This window comes from Canis lupus, chromosome 10 (genome assembly GCF_011100685.1).
Source record: "Canis lupus familiaris isolate Mischka breed German Shepherd chromosome 10, alternate assembly UU_Cfam_GSD_1.0, whole genome shotgun sequence".
Taxonomy (NCBI): Eukaryota; Metazoa; Chordata; class Mammalia; order Carnivora; family Canidae; genus Canis; species Canis lupus.
The window spans coordinates 65,558,483-65,573,573 of NC_049231.1; the positions used below are offsets into that span (position 1 = coordinate 65,558,483).

Sequence of the window (15,091 nt, forward strand, 5' to 3'; positions counted from 1 at the left end):
CCTCACTGAACTCTAATCTGTCTCTCCTCAGTTCAGCTACAATGTGGACAAACAATGCTCCAGGCAGAAACCTGTAATGATCTCAGGGCTTACTCCATTTCCCTCTCTGAGAGATCACAATCCTGTACTGCCTGTTGAGCAGTTATGCATCTGCAAAGGGCCAGGCAGCCACCCATTGTCACTGATAGTGATTATATCCTCTGTTACTACAATTTTATCAATGTTTTTCTTTTATTCACTTAGCAAACTCTTGATAATTTTTTTTGCTTCTTATCTACATCTCATTGAATAAGACTATCTCCTATCACTCTGTCCTACATGCCTGTTTATCTGAATCACATTCATTTATCTGTTCCAATAGATATTTATTATGCACCTAGTATAGGGGAACCTAGTAGGTTAGTTAAGAGCAAGAATCTATAACCAGGACGCCTGGGTTCAAATTCTGTTTCCTCCCTTTAATTGCTTTGTAGTCTTGGACAAAGCTCTTCTTTGTGCCTCAGTTTCCCCATTAGTTAAATGGATACAACAGTATCTCCCACATAGGGTTGTTATCAGGGCATGTGACCCTCTCAACAACCCTATATGAGACAGACTGTTAACAAAGTTCTTAGAATAGTGCCTGGCACATAGGAAGATCTACAAAGGGGTGCCTGGCTGGTCAGTCAGTTAAGCATCTGCCTTCATCTGAGGTGGTCATCTCCAAGGCCTGGGGTTAAGCCCTGCATCCGGCTTTCTGGTCAGCAGGGAATCTGCTTCTCTCTCTCCCCCTGTCCCTCACTACCTCTCTCTCTCTCTCTGTCTCTCTCTCTCAAATAAATAAATAAAAATCTTTTATTTAAAAAAGGAAGATCTACAGAGCACTTGCTGCTGCTGCTGCTACTACTACTACTAATGCCAAGCATTATCATAGATGTAAGACAAAGCCCCCCTTTTTTTTACAAGAAACTTAGGACCCATTAGAGGGTACACAAAAGGAACAATGTAATAATATTTCAGTAGTTTATATAATTACAGTAAGATAATATTTACTGAGCACTAAATAGTTTTATCTGCCACTTAATCTTTATAGCAACTCCACAAGTTAGAGACTATTATGACATCCATTTTACAAAGAAGGAAACTGAGTACTTAAAGGTTTACAACCAAGGTCATATAGCCACTATGCTGCTGGGATTTGTACAGCATGATACAGTTAAAATATTGCTAAATGACCACACTGGTGACTGGGGCTGTTCAGGGCCACCACTAGCCCCCCTTCCCCACAGAAGAGCTGAGAAGATTGGAGCTGCAGTGTGAGGAAGAGAGCTGGGCTTCCAGTTGAGATGACAAAAGGCTGGAGAGAGATGTAATAACAGGAGATAGAGCATTTAGGAGCGTAAACTAGAGTCTGGGTTGAGGTAACAAATTTAACTCCAGATATGCTGAGTCAGGGGAATGTAAGACATTTAGAAAGATCCTTTGTAATACCTTACTGGAGATCAGATGGAAGGTCTTACCCATTATCTCCTTTTCTTACCTTAATTAATTATTACCTTTAGTGTTGCTTTCAACCCACATGTCCAAAAGTCTTCTGGATGTATGAAAAAGCACTGCTGAATATGTTTGGAGAAATATGTCTATGAGTTTGAGGGGGGGGGGAAGTGGAAGGGTTAGAAGACAGTGGTGGAATGAAAATTATCAAATTTTTAGAAAAGTGACAAATACAGCTTCTGGTGTATCCTTACAATACGAGCACAGTCAACAAACAGTTCTTAAAAGTAAATAGGAGGTAGCCAAACAATCGGATTTACTAGGTATTAGGGAAGGTAGAATGCAATTGTGCAACACTGGAATTTGACCAAACCATTAGGGGCAAGTAGTTCAATGTAAAAGGTGCTTCTGATCACCTGGATGATAAAAATGTCTGCCATCCTATGCATTAAAACAAAACTTCTAATCATACTGGCTCTTCAGTTTTTTTCCTTAATTTTGAAAGTAATCTACCACACTTAGATGTACAACCAAAGGATAGAAAAGATAATACCCAAAAAGATATATGTAACAAAAAATCTTCTAATTAGTGATTTTTGAAATAGTTTAATCTGTGTATTAACAACAGTAGGTCTGTAAAAAGAAACCATGTGGAGAATATACCAACATTTAGTTTATGTTTTCACAAGTATATGCTGACTGTCTTATAATTAAGTACACAGAGCTCAGAACAGCCAACGCTACAGAGAGCTTACCCTGACTGCTAACCATTACAGAAGAGGTTGAAAGATATTTGCTAATGACTACCATAAAAGGAACGGATGACTAAGAACGGAGAGGATGTGTGACTAAAATGTCCCACTACAGTTCTTTGAAAATTCCCTGAATAACTAGGCATGCCAAATGTGGTCTGTCATAAAATTATTTGATGCTAAACTCTGTAGTTAGACAACAAATACATGCTTTGCCCAAAGGATAAAGCCTTTGTATAAATCACTCAATTGCAGAGTGCTAAAGCAACAAGATCATTAATAAGTGAAAGTGTTCATCAAATTAAAGTGTGGCCCCAAGTTTTAATGCCACTAGGCTAGATTAGGCCAACTCCACAGATAATTCATTTCCATTCCATTCCAAGGGTGTTGGGCTACACATAGGGCTACTGCTGTTCTTTCCTATACCGGAAAATGTACAGAAAGTTTCTCACAGATCCTCAAACATGAGAATAATTCAAGTCAGCACATTATAGTCTTATCTTTGGTAAATCAACTTTTGCACCCCAAAGGCTCACCACAGCTACACTCAAACTGCAGATATCAAAAGAAAGTCCCACTACACAGTTGGGAATGCATCTTATTTCTTTCATATACATGCTGTCTCTGCATATACTGACACAGTTGATTTTCCAAAGGAATGTTATTTTCTCCCAAATAGTAATTCCAAATTGTAATGACAATTAATAGTTACTATACAAATAATGTCATTTTGTCCTTAAACTCGTGAGGTAGATATTACATCATTTTTCAGATGGGGCTGCATGCTCATAGTCACATCATTTAACATCAGATTGAAACTCAAGTTTGACTGACTCTAAAACTCATGTTTGTTTCACTACACTTCACTGTTTCTTGATATTTTTCTGTTTGTTACCAGCACTCATGGTAGAAAACACATTGAGCAAGTACTGACTCAAATGGGGAAACAGTTTTGAATAACAACAGAAATATCTTGTAACACACGACAGTGACTTTTCATGCCATGTAACTGATAGTATAAGTATTTATCTTTTCAGTTTTATATTTTTGGCTTTCCTAAACATGTTTATAGCGTGCTATCATATTTTAATAAAATACTGGTTTTTGGTAAAATGTCCATTTTCAGCATGTATGAATCTTCAAGAACCCATGTTCTTATGTATACAATGAAAAAGAAAAAGTTCATCATTCCTCTACACAGCTGTCTTTCATTCAATATAATTGATTCAAAATGAAGGATGAAACTTACTTTCTTTATTGGGTTTTTAATATTTCCTTTACCTAGTGACTGATGTACAGGGAAAAAGAACTTATTTAATAAAAAAAATTTTAATTTTCTGAAACAATAAATTACAAAGTGGCATTTTGCTCTACTGAAAGAATGCAGAATCCAGTATTATTAAAAATGTCAAGTACCATCATTACAGAGGACATCTGTTGCTTTTGTTGCATCTATTATTATTCTTCCATAACAGCACCGTACTTTTCTTTGTGAGCCACCCCTCCCTTTTTTTCAGTCCAGCTGATTCTACTCTCAATACAGGGATGGGCACATGACATAGGCCTGGCCAATCAAAGCAGTCCATCTCCCTTGCCACGGTGATCAGTTCATACTGATCAGATGCATACATGTCCCAAGACAGACCAATGAGATCCAATGCCAAGATCTTTGCACAAACGACTGGGAAAGAACTGCCCTCTTTCTGTTAAGGATACCAAAAAGGTAAGACCATTGCCTCTGGCTGTCCCCACTATCACATAGGGACGATATACCTAAGACTGAAGACACCACAAGAGAAAACAATGAAGAAAAGTAAGGAAAAATTACATACATATTCTTGATGCTATTATTTGAACAGAAGCAGGTTCAGAATGGGAAGGCTGGTGTTAAGAGCCTATCCCTGTCATGTGGCTACAGACGACTCAGCTTCTCTCGACCCCTTGTTTCTAGCCTTCCAGGCAATTCGTGGTGATTCAGGAGAGCACCTGAATTTGGTCCATTTATGGCTTAAGTAGAAGAACAAAGTTAGTTTCTGTTTTTGCAACCAGGAACCCTAGCTGGTGCGATAGGCAAACGATTTTATGATCTTAGGCTGGAGAAGGCCTGCCAAAAAAGATAGATCTGACTACATAACAATCTAAAAAATAAACAAAGAAAAATAAATATGTGAATATTTATGTGATAAATATATATAATATATATAATATAATATAAACAAATAAATATGTGAATATGCAATTCACAAAAGAATACTAGTTAACATATAGTTTAAAAAATTTCAAATCAATGAAAAGAAAAGAAATTAAGGTAAAAAGGCAAACCAGAAAGATACTAGTCTCCCAAAACCACAAATCCTGGGAAGGCAAAAACCAGTTTTGTGTTGTTTATCATTGAAACCCTAGCATACCCTGGCACATAGTAGGCATCCAGGTATTTATTAAATAAACAAGTGAATCAGTTTAGGAAATAAGCAAATGGATATGATATAACATATAACGGATTTTGTTACGTACTGTTAGGAGGAGCACACACTATACAGACAGTAGAAAAGAAATCGGCAGTATTAGAAGTGTTTTATTTATTTTTTTAAAGATTTTATTTATTTATTCATAGAGACACACACAGAGAGAGAGGCAGAGATACAGGCAGAGGGAGAAGCAGGCTCCATGCAGGGAGCCCAATGTGGGTCTCGATCCCCGGGGTCTCCAGGATCACGCCCTGGACTGAAGGCGGCGCTAAACTGCTGAGCCACCCGGGCTGCCCTTAAGTGTTTTAATGTACATTCTACTAAACTCAGCAAACCTATAGCAAATTTATCTTACTAAGAAAAATGGAAAAGTGTGCAAAGATGTAAGTGTAAGTGATATTCCCAGCAGTACATTGCTTCCACGAAAACAAATGAAAAACAATGCAAATGTCTGGCAATATTGGTTCAGTGAGTAAATCATTATACATCCATTCACACTGGAATACAATGCTGCTATTTAAAAAGATAATCTATATTGACATGGAAAGGTTTCCCTGCCTGAAAACAACAGAAAGCAAAACGGCTTCTATAGTATGACTTTATTTAATGAAGTTATTAATTTCTACATATCCCCTAGGGGACGGTCCAGAAGTTTATTCATCAGAATTATGCCAGCAGATTCTGAGTGGACGATTTAGGGGGATTTATACTTCTATGGTTTGGATTTCTGAAATAAACAAATATTATCTTTGTAAACATACAAAATAATAAAATGACACACACATGCCTATGCATGTAGAATTAGTACAATATCTAAAGGAAATAAATTTAGTATGTCGTCAGATAAGATATGAGAGACTCTTAATCATTATGGTATTGTAAGCCTAAAACTGACCAAACTGGCTTACCCAGGAATAAAATTCCACCCCCCCAACACACCTTCATTCTAGTGGTGTAAGACCCAACACAGATGCTAGAGAAGCTACCCAGGTAATGCATTCTGAGAAAAGAACTAGTTTTATCTTATAAATGATGCTTTACTGAATTAACACAAAAAACAAGTAAACTGAGGAACTGAGGGAGCAAACCAAGGCTGTCAGTTGTTCAGATAGTCACTGTATCAGTTCTGATCACTCAGAAAACCCACACTAGAAAAGCCATCCGGGACGCCTGGGTGGCTTAGCAGTTGAGTGTCTGCCTTTGGCTCACGGCCTGATCCTGGAGACCTGGGATCGAGTCCCGCATCGGACTCCCTGCGTGGAGCCTGCTTCCCCCTTTGCCTGTGTCTCTGCCTCTCTCTGTGAGTTCTCTCATGAATAAATAAAAATAAAATCTTAAAAAGAAAGGAAGGAAGGAAGGAAGGAAGGAAGGAAGGAAGGAAGGAAGGAAGGAAGGAAGGAAGGAAGGAAGGAAGGAAGGAAGGAAGGAAACACATCCAAAATGCAGTGGAATCATTTTGTCCAACACTGCCAGAATGTCTCTCATTTTGCTGCAAACTAAAACATATTCACCCACCACTGATTCCAAAATCCTCAAACATATTATCAATTTAAAAAGTAGTAAGCAGGGGCCCCTGGGTGGCTCAGTGGGTTAAGCATCTGACTCTTGTTCTCGGCTCAGGTGAGGATCTCAGGGTAATGGAATCCAGCCTCTCCTCGGGCTCTGGGCTCATTGCAGAGTCTACCTGAGATTTTCTCCCTCTCCCTTTGTCCCTCCTCCACACCCACACTCTCTAAATAAATAAATAAATCTTAAAAAGAAAACGAAAAAGTAAATTGTTTGGCATGTAATATAGAAAGCAAGATTGATGCAGGAAGAGGTAATGTAATACAAGTTGTCAGTCTAATAACAGTAAATAGCACAACCAGTGCATCTAAAAGTCTTGTTTCAATGGCCTGTAATATCCTGAAGTACACAAAATCTCAAGAATTCTGCCTTTGGAAAAAAAAAAAAAAAAGAATTCTGCCTTTGAAACTGAAAACTCTCTGCGGGGTATCATAACTTGTACAATTCATCCAAGTTAATATCGTGAGCTTTTTCTCTTTCTCTTTCTTTCTTTCTTTCTTTCTTTCTTTCTTTCTTTCTTTCTTTCTTTCTTTCTTTCTTTCTTTCTTTCTTCTTTTTCTTTCTTTCTTTTTTTAGAAACAGCACGTGGGGGACTGGGGCAAAGGGGAGATGCACAGAGAGAGAGGGAGAGAGAGAATCCCAAGCAGGCTCATGTCCAGCACAGACCCCAATGTGGGGCTCAATCTCACAACCCTGAGATCATGACCTGAGCTGAAGTCAAGAGTCGATGTTCAACCTACATCGGAGCCACGCAAGCGCCCCGAACTCTCTCCATTTCTTTAAGAAATAAGATATATGCCAAACGCAAGAATGTTAAACTCCATCTCAGAACTTACATATTCAAGTACAGGTAGTGTAGCATAGTGGTTAAGACTTTGGGGGCAGATGGTATGAGTACAAGTCTTGGCTCTGCACATACTAGTTACGAAATCCTGGACAAAATAAGACCTGCTTCAGAGCTATAATGATTAACTGAGTTAATACACATAAAACACTCAGAACAGTTCCTTATACAGAGAATGCTCAATAAATGTATTAGCTATTATATGATTATGGGGCATAAATGACTCTAGTACTCTAATGCAGTGGGATAGCCATGGAACTAGCCAGGCTAAGTTTAAGTTTTAAGGCATTTATAATTCAACTCATTATGGTTCTGACTTTTTAAAAAAGTAGTGAATAATTAATTTTACGTCTTTGAGATGCTTTAAAACTCTGCATTAACTAAATGTTATTCATAAGCTTACACAGTACAATTGTTTCAAAGAGTTCAGAGGCTTAATCTAATTAATTTTCTGAGCCAAAATGTGGTAATTTTTTTTCAAATAGGCAATTTGTAAAAGTGAGTATGTTTATCAGTTGCAGGTTTTATTCTGAAAAGAAAACATCTTTGCAAACATGACACACATACTTCAAAGAACTGGTAATGAGTTGTTTACAATAGTAATTACTACAAATTTGAAAGGGACCATTACAAAATCCAGCTATATAAAAAGCCTTGTACTAAGAAATGCTCTAATCTTAGATGTACCTTTCCCCCACTTCATTATATTAAAATGAAGCTTGCTTCTTTTTGCTTCTTTCTCACTCCATTTTGAGCCATCCCTTCATTTCATTAACAGATCACTAGACTTCATTTCATCGTCCCTTTTCAGTAGGGATGCTCTTTTAAAATAAATGTCTATTTTTGCGAAAAATCATGAGACCTAAAATCTGGCCAACTCACGGTATCACTTAATCTACAAGAGTGCCTTCAACACATAGCAGAGTTAGTTTTGGTGAAGATGATCTGTAAAACACACATTACTAGAAATCCACAATATCCCAGCATATTTACCATTTATCTTAGTGTAAAGGTCTCTGGTGTGATGACTGGTGATTCTGTTCTGTTGTGAGATTTGAGGAAGTCCCCTTTGCAGCAGGTTCAATTATTTAAATGTCATAAATATGGCCCCTGTTTTTGGTTAGTAAAACACTTTAACCACTGTATTCTACTGTCTCAAAATAATTTGGGACAAGCAAGAAAAAACACAGTAGTGTGAGGAGCATATGGGTAGCTCAGTCAGTTTAGTGTCTACCTTCAGCTCAGGTCATGATCTTGAGGTCCTGGTCTTGGGGTCCTTGTCCTCGTCCTGCTCTCTGCTCAGCGGGGAGTCTGCTTCTCCCTCTCCTTCTGCCCCTCCTGTACCCCCCCCCAAATACATACATAAATTAAAAAAAAAATACAGTAGTGTATTATCCAGGAAGCTGGAGGGGACGCCTGGGTGGCTCAGCGGTTAAGTGTCTGCCTTCGGCTCAGGGCGTGATCCTGGAGTCCCTGAATCAAGTCCCATGTCAGGCTCCCTGCATGGAGCCTGCTTCTCCCTCTGCCTCTCTCTTTGTGTGTCTCTCGTGAATAAATAAAATCTTAAAAAAAAAAAAAAAGAAGAAGAAACTGGAAAATAACAATTTAGGTAGCAAAGGCAACTCCCTCTGTTTTACTTATTTTATCATGCTCAAAAGGACAGGAGAGGGGAAACGAATTTTGCACCTTTAGTCCATTTCAGTATTTAAGTATCCCTCCTTAATGACTCAAGAGAGTATTTAATTAAGCGGAGTGTGGTTTTAGTATTAAGAGACCTTTTTCATATAACATTAGTTATATGCAAGTCAACTATTTCATCCGGGCCCAAGTAAAGAAACCGTGATTAGTCCACTGCTGCTAGGGAAAACTGGCTCTCTGGGGAGACGGAATGTCATTTCACTGCGCACCTTCCTGGGGATTTACAAGAGCAAGTTTGACCAAATGCAATTTCTGCCTTACATGCTATCTTCAAAACTTATCTCCTGCCTTAGATGCAACTCCACCATATGCATGAGCGCTGTACGTGCTACTTCAATAACAGTGAGTAACAGAGGCCAGATAATTACAGAATGCAATTCATGCTCATCTAGGCCATTACTGCGGCTTTACAGTCTCTTACAACCCCTCACAGCATCTGTTCAGTTTTCCCCCCCACTGTCCACAAAGTCTCAAATAGATCCGCACCCCATTTACAGTTAGTGGCTGACAACAACACCTACTTTATAAGATGATGGGGGCCATGGAGTATCAGTTCCTTCCATTTACTTCACTTTCACCACACAACTCTCTGTCTTGAGGAGCCAGCCCCTCCTCCCACGGACTGGAATCTGGTCTCACTGCGTTCATTACTGAAACGACTCTTTGAAAGCCACTGATGACTTGGTTGCCAAGTCCAAGCACGACTTGGTCTTCATCATTCTCTCCCTACAGCAGTGAGTCTCAACCTTGCTACCAACGAGATACTTCTCTCAGTACAAAATAAATGCTGATGCCAGGGCCCCACTTGCAGACTCCCAATTTAACCGGTCTTGGGTTGGCAGAGGGCTGGGTTCTTGCTTTAAGCTCCCCAAGTGATTCTAATGTGCAGTCAGGGTCAGGAACCACAGCTTTGGATGCCTGGGTGGCTCAGTCAATTAAGCGCCTGACTCTTGATTTTGGCTCAGGCCACGATCTCAGGGTCCTGAGATTGAGCCCCTCATAGGGCTCTGTGTTCATCAGGGAGTCTGGGGAGATTCTCTCTCTCTCTCTTCCCCCTCTGTCCCCCACCCCCTTGCTTGTGCTCTCTCTATATATAAAAAAATAAAATCTTAAAAAAAAAAAAAAACATGGCTCTACACTGCCTTTGTTCATCAGCTCACCCCTTCCACTTGAAACTACTGGTCACCATGATACCCTACTCCTCGGGTATTTCTATTTCTATTGTTCCTCTTCAATACCCTTGTCTGGAGTATCTTCCTCTGATCCATTTGCTCCGCCAATTGATCATTTTCCTCTCAACCCTTAATTTAAGGTTCCTAATGATCTGAAAGCCTACATCTAATCTTGAACTCAAGCCTCAGCTCCAGACCCTCCCCTCACATAGATATTGTCCCTCTGAATTTAAACTCCACATAGCCAAAGCATCATATTGTGCTAGTTGCCACTCTCCATTCTACTAATGGCTATTTCAGTCTTTCTGCATTTTTCTCAAACCCCTACCACATCTCTCTTTGTTCACAGCAGAAAACCTTGCTCCTACTTCACAGAGAAAACAGAAGCCTTCACACTCTCTTAGCACCACAACCTGACGTGCACCCTGTCTCTGCCTCCCAATCCCTCTGGGGTTTTTGTTGTCAGCCACCATAGAGACCAGGACCTGTGGATTATTTCCTTTCCCTTTTCTGGATCCTTCCCATCAGCATCTAAGTATACTGAAACCTTCTTCATTTTCAAAAAAGAAACTCAGAAGATTGCTCAACTCTACACTGTCTCTTAGGCATCACCACCTCTCTTCTCTTTGCAGTCAAAATTCTTAACAAGTGCCTATATTGACTTTTTCCTCTTCCCGTTCACTGCTCAACTCACTACAAGTTTCCATGCCAGCACTCCATCTAGATGGAGTTAGATGTTCTTGTCACAGTCAGCAAGGGCCTCCTTGTTACTAAGTCCATAGAAACCTTTCTAGAGCTTAGCTTTCCTGAGCTCTGGACAGGACTGTAAACTACTGTACCATATTCTATTGTTTTTAAACGTCCTCTTCCCCTGCCTTCCAAAACACTTCACCTGGATTTCTCTCCACTTTTCTGGTGAGGCTCAAGTATTTCAGAGGATGCTTTCCTCACCTGCTCACTTACGTCCTCTCCCTGTACACCCTCATCTACTTCCACACACCAACTGTGGGCGGTATCTGCTGACGCCTCCTAAGTATTTCTTCACCCAGATCTTTAATGAGATTTGCACTTACACGCTCAAATGCCTAACTCTACTTCTCCTCTGAGAATTCTGTCTTCTTGGTATTTCGAATTCAACATGTCTAAAACCGAACTCATTCTCTTCTCAAGCCTCCCCTCAGATCAGCCGCTCTTCCTCTTTCTCAGTGGGAGGCATTAGCCTCATCCATTCAGTTTCCCATGTCAGAAACCTGAGCACCATTCTCATCCCCTCCTCTTTCTAAATGCACAGCGTTCGAGCAAGCACCAGGTTTTGCCCGTTCCACTCCAACTGCTCCAGTGTATTTCCAGCTGAAATTGTCCTGCTTTGAATTTTACTGGGACAGAATCCTAACTGGCCAGTGTGATCTCTGGTGTAGATCTCATCATGTCACTCTGCTGCTTAAGACTACCCAAGGTGATGCATTTTATATAGAAATGGGAATACTCCGACAGGTTTATCAGATGGAACAGAGTTCAGAAACAAACCCAGAAAAATAATTTTGTATGTGATGATGCTTAAAGCAGCATTTAAAATCAGTGGGAGAAGATTCAATTAATGCAGTTGGGATAATTGGCTATTATTTTAGTCAGGAAAAATGAAAGTCATATCCTTACCTCATGTAATGAACAGAAATAAATTCCAGATAAATTCAAGATCTAAATGTAATAAAAGAAATCATAAAAGAACACGGAAGAAAATATATGAGAATATTTTTACTAATCTGAGGATGATTAAGGCACTTGAATAAAAGACCCACACTCGAAAAGGCTTTATAAGGACCTCGGCTCACCTCCTTAATGTCATCTCTCTCACTGCTCCTACTCGTCCTCTCCAGTCATGAGAACATCTTGTTCCAAGGGAAGCACCACACACTCTCTCTCACTTCAGGGGCTTTACAACATTCTCTTTATCCCTTCTTTCTATTTATTGAACAGCCCATTCTCTTCCCTCTGATTACGAAAGCTGTATTTATCATATCTTAAGTTTGGTTCTATGTCTTTTTTTTTCCCTTCTGGATTCTATTCCATTCCATTGATCTGTTAGTTTCTTCCTGTGCCAATGGCATGATTTTTTTTTTTTGTCAATGGCATCATTTTTAATGTACTAATTATGCTAGATTTAAGGTAGAACTATACCCATTAGGATTATTTCTTTCACTATTTCTTTCTTATTCCTTTTCACTATTCTTCTTCTTTTTTTTTTTTAATTTTTATTTATTTATGATAGTCACAGAGAGAGAGAGGCGCAGAGACACAGGCAGAGGGAGAAGCAGGCTCCATGCACCGGGAGCCTGACGTGGGATTCAATCCCGGGTCTCCAGGATTGCGCCCTGGGCCAAAGGCAGGCGCCAAACCGCTGCGCCACCCAGGGATCCCTCACTATTCTTATTCAAATTTTGAGAAACAGTAGAATCAGCTTATCAAATTCTATTTAAAAATTCCATTAGGACTTTTGGTTGTAATTGCACTGAATCTATAGACCACTTTGGGGAAGACTGGCATCTTCTCATCTAGGAATATGCCTCTCTATATATTTAGTCCTTCAGCAAAATTTTGTTATATATCTTACAGAATTACCATTAAAATCTTTCCTGAATATTACATAGTTCTAATTGCAATGGTGACGGGGGCTTTATTTCACTACATTTTCAAAGTGATCACTGATGATGTACCGGGAAGTTATTGAATTCTGTATATTTTCTTTGCATCTGGCCACCTTACTGTTTTTTTCTCACTAGCTCTAGTGGTATTTATTTCTACTAATAGTTATTCTAGGACAGTGAAAGAGTAGTAGATTCCACAGGAAAGAAAAATGACAGGTAGTTGAAGCAGGTCTGTATGCAAGATAATGAGGTCCATATAAGAGGCTGAGTTTAAAGTGATAATGTTATACTTAACTAGAGATATCCTAAAAGTATACAGAACTGGAACAGAGAGGAGATGTGAGGGTTGAATAAGAAGTAGGAGTCATGCGCATATAGGTTAAGAGCTGAAAACAGCAATGTTGATGCCAAAATTTGCTACAAAAAATAAAATGAAAAAGACAGTTTTTTTCATTGTGTGGTAGTTTCATATAACAATTACTGAGTACAGACCGATAAAATGTATTTTTCCAAAAAGAATTTCAGAAGACCAAGGGTGGGGTCTCCCAATAGTGGGTCTGACTATTACATTACTACTGTGGGATTCATGTGAAAAAAAATCCTGACGATCAAAAGTAAAGGCAGGAAACGGGTGGCGGGAAAGGGAAATGCTGAACTACAAGGTCATGGTCAGGAAACCAATTTGGCGAGGTATGTGGAAAACCAGCACATATAGAATCAAGTGCCACATACAGTAGTGCACAGTCCAAAGGCAGCTTTGTTTCCCTAACAGGACTCGAGTGGCAAGGGGAAGGCCAGTGCCTGTGATCCATAGAGGGAACCACCTTGAAATTCCCTGTCAAGCTTGTTTTCTTTTAGTCACTCTTACTACTGAGACAGACTATCAAATGGAGCTCAGACAAAAGGCTGCCCAGGTCCTAAGAAACGCATTAGTAATAAATGCCTGATGTTTGTCAGCAATGTATACAAAGTCCCCTTTTAATTCATTTCCACTATTTTTTCAAACAAGTCAATGGATAATACTTATAAATCACACAATGAAAGAAAATTAAGATCTACTATGTGCAGCCAAATGGTAATTTTATGGAAGAAAGGTCACTGTGTGTGTGTATACACTCTATGTGTGTGTGTATTCATTGAAAAAACAGCAGAAGAGCACTTGTCAAATTGTTAAAAGTAAGTATCGCTAAATGCCACAATTTTGCATAATTTTTATTTTTTAACTTAATCTTTTCTGCATTTTTACATAGTTTTCTATGATGAATATATGTTGATTTGATAATATAAAAATACAATACCAGGTGTTATAAAAAATCAAAGATCCAGATAAAATTTTAATATCAAAGAAAAAAATCACAACTGTAATACAGAATTTCAGATTACTCAGGAAGATAGGAATTCTGATTAAATCTCCAAATTTTCAGAATATAAGTAAAAAAGGAAGATGTACATCTAAATTTCTGCTCTAGAGAAAGCTAAAATAAAAGGGTCTTTTAAGGGGTAAGTGTGAAATCCATAAAGTCAGGGTAGCAGCATGAAAAGAGAACGTAACTGATGCTCTCATTACATTGTAGACTGGGAAAGAGGTCAGGGAAGATAATCACCTCCAAACTGACCCCTTTAAAAACAGCAAGTCAAGATGGGGTCATACTTTTCGGAAAATGAATGCAACATCTCTCTGAACCCAATGAGGTGTACAGGGTTAACTGCAGGAGGGAGCTGCTTCTTGGCACAGTCATTGGGGGAAGGGCAAAATGGGTGGCAGCTAACCCTGCCTTCCCCTGAGACAGCTATTTCCTAGGCTGGACTCTCACCTTCCAGCATCCCCAACCAGGCTGCCCTCCAGGTGCCTGGGCCTTCTGGAGAGTCCCTATCAAATCCTATAACCCAGACTCCCACCCTCCCTTCCTCAGGACACAGACTTTTAAAGCTTAAAAGGAAGAGGCTAGGAAAAAGCAGCTAAGTGCACAAATTAAGAGTCCTCTAATTTGAAGCTAGAAGACAGTCTGCCAGAAGATAGCTGCCTAAAGCCAAAACTAGTTTACTTATGATCAGATGTGAAAAATGGGTATGTTTATTATGCTCAGTTGAACACACACTGGTTTAGTGTCTTCTACAGATGAGGTACTTGCTAGGAGCTGCAAGGGGATATAAAGAACAATTACCCTCCTAAGGGAGCTAGTGCTGACAGAGATGTGTGTGGGGTGGGAATAAAGTCAGTCAATAATAATGCAATACAATAATGAGAAGGAATACTGCACAGGGGATGAGAATGGGCTCTGGAGTGAGAGAACTGGGTCGAAACACATGGTTTCCTACCTGTGTGACCTTGAGCAAGTCACTTAACTTCTCTGTGTCTTAGTTTCTTCATCTGTAGAATAATGATAGCAGTGGTATCAACCCACAGGGTTCATGGGAAGGGTAATTAAAACATAAGAGCTAAGAACAGTCCCTGGCACATAATTTTGTGTCC

General features: G+C 39.4%; 1 protein-coding gene across 2 annotated transcripts in view; it reads right to left on the reverse strand.

The window, feature by feature from the left end:
- SERTAD2 (SERTA domain containing 2) overlaps positions 1-15,091 on the reverse strand; it is a 114,050-nt gene that overhangs the window by 65,372 nt on the left and 33,587 nt on the right. The gene's annotated exons all lie outside the window — the stretch shown is intronic.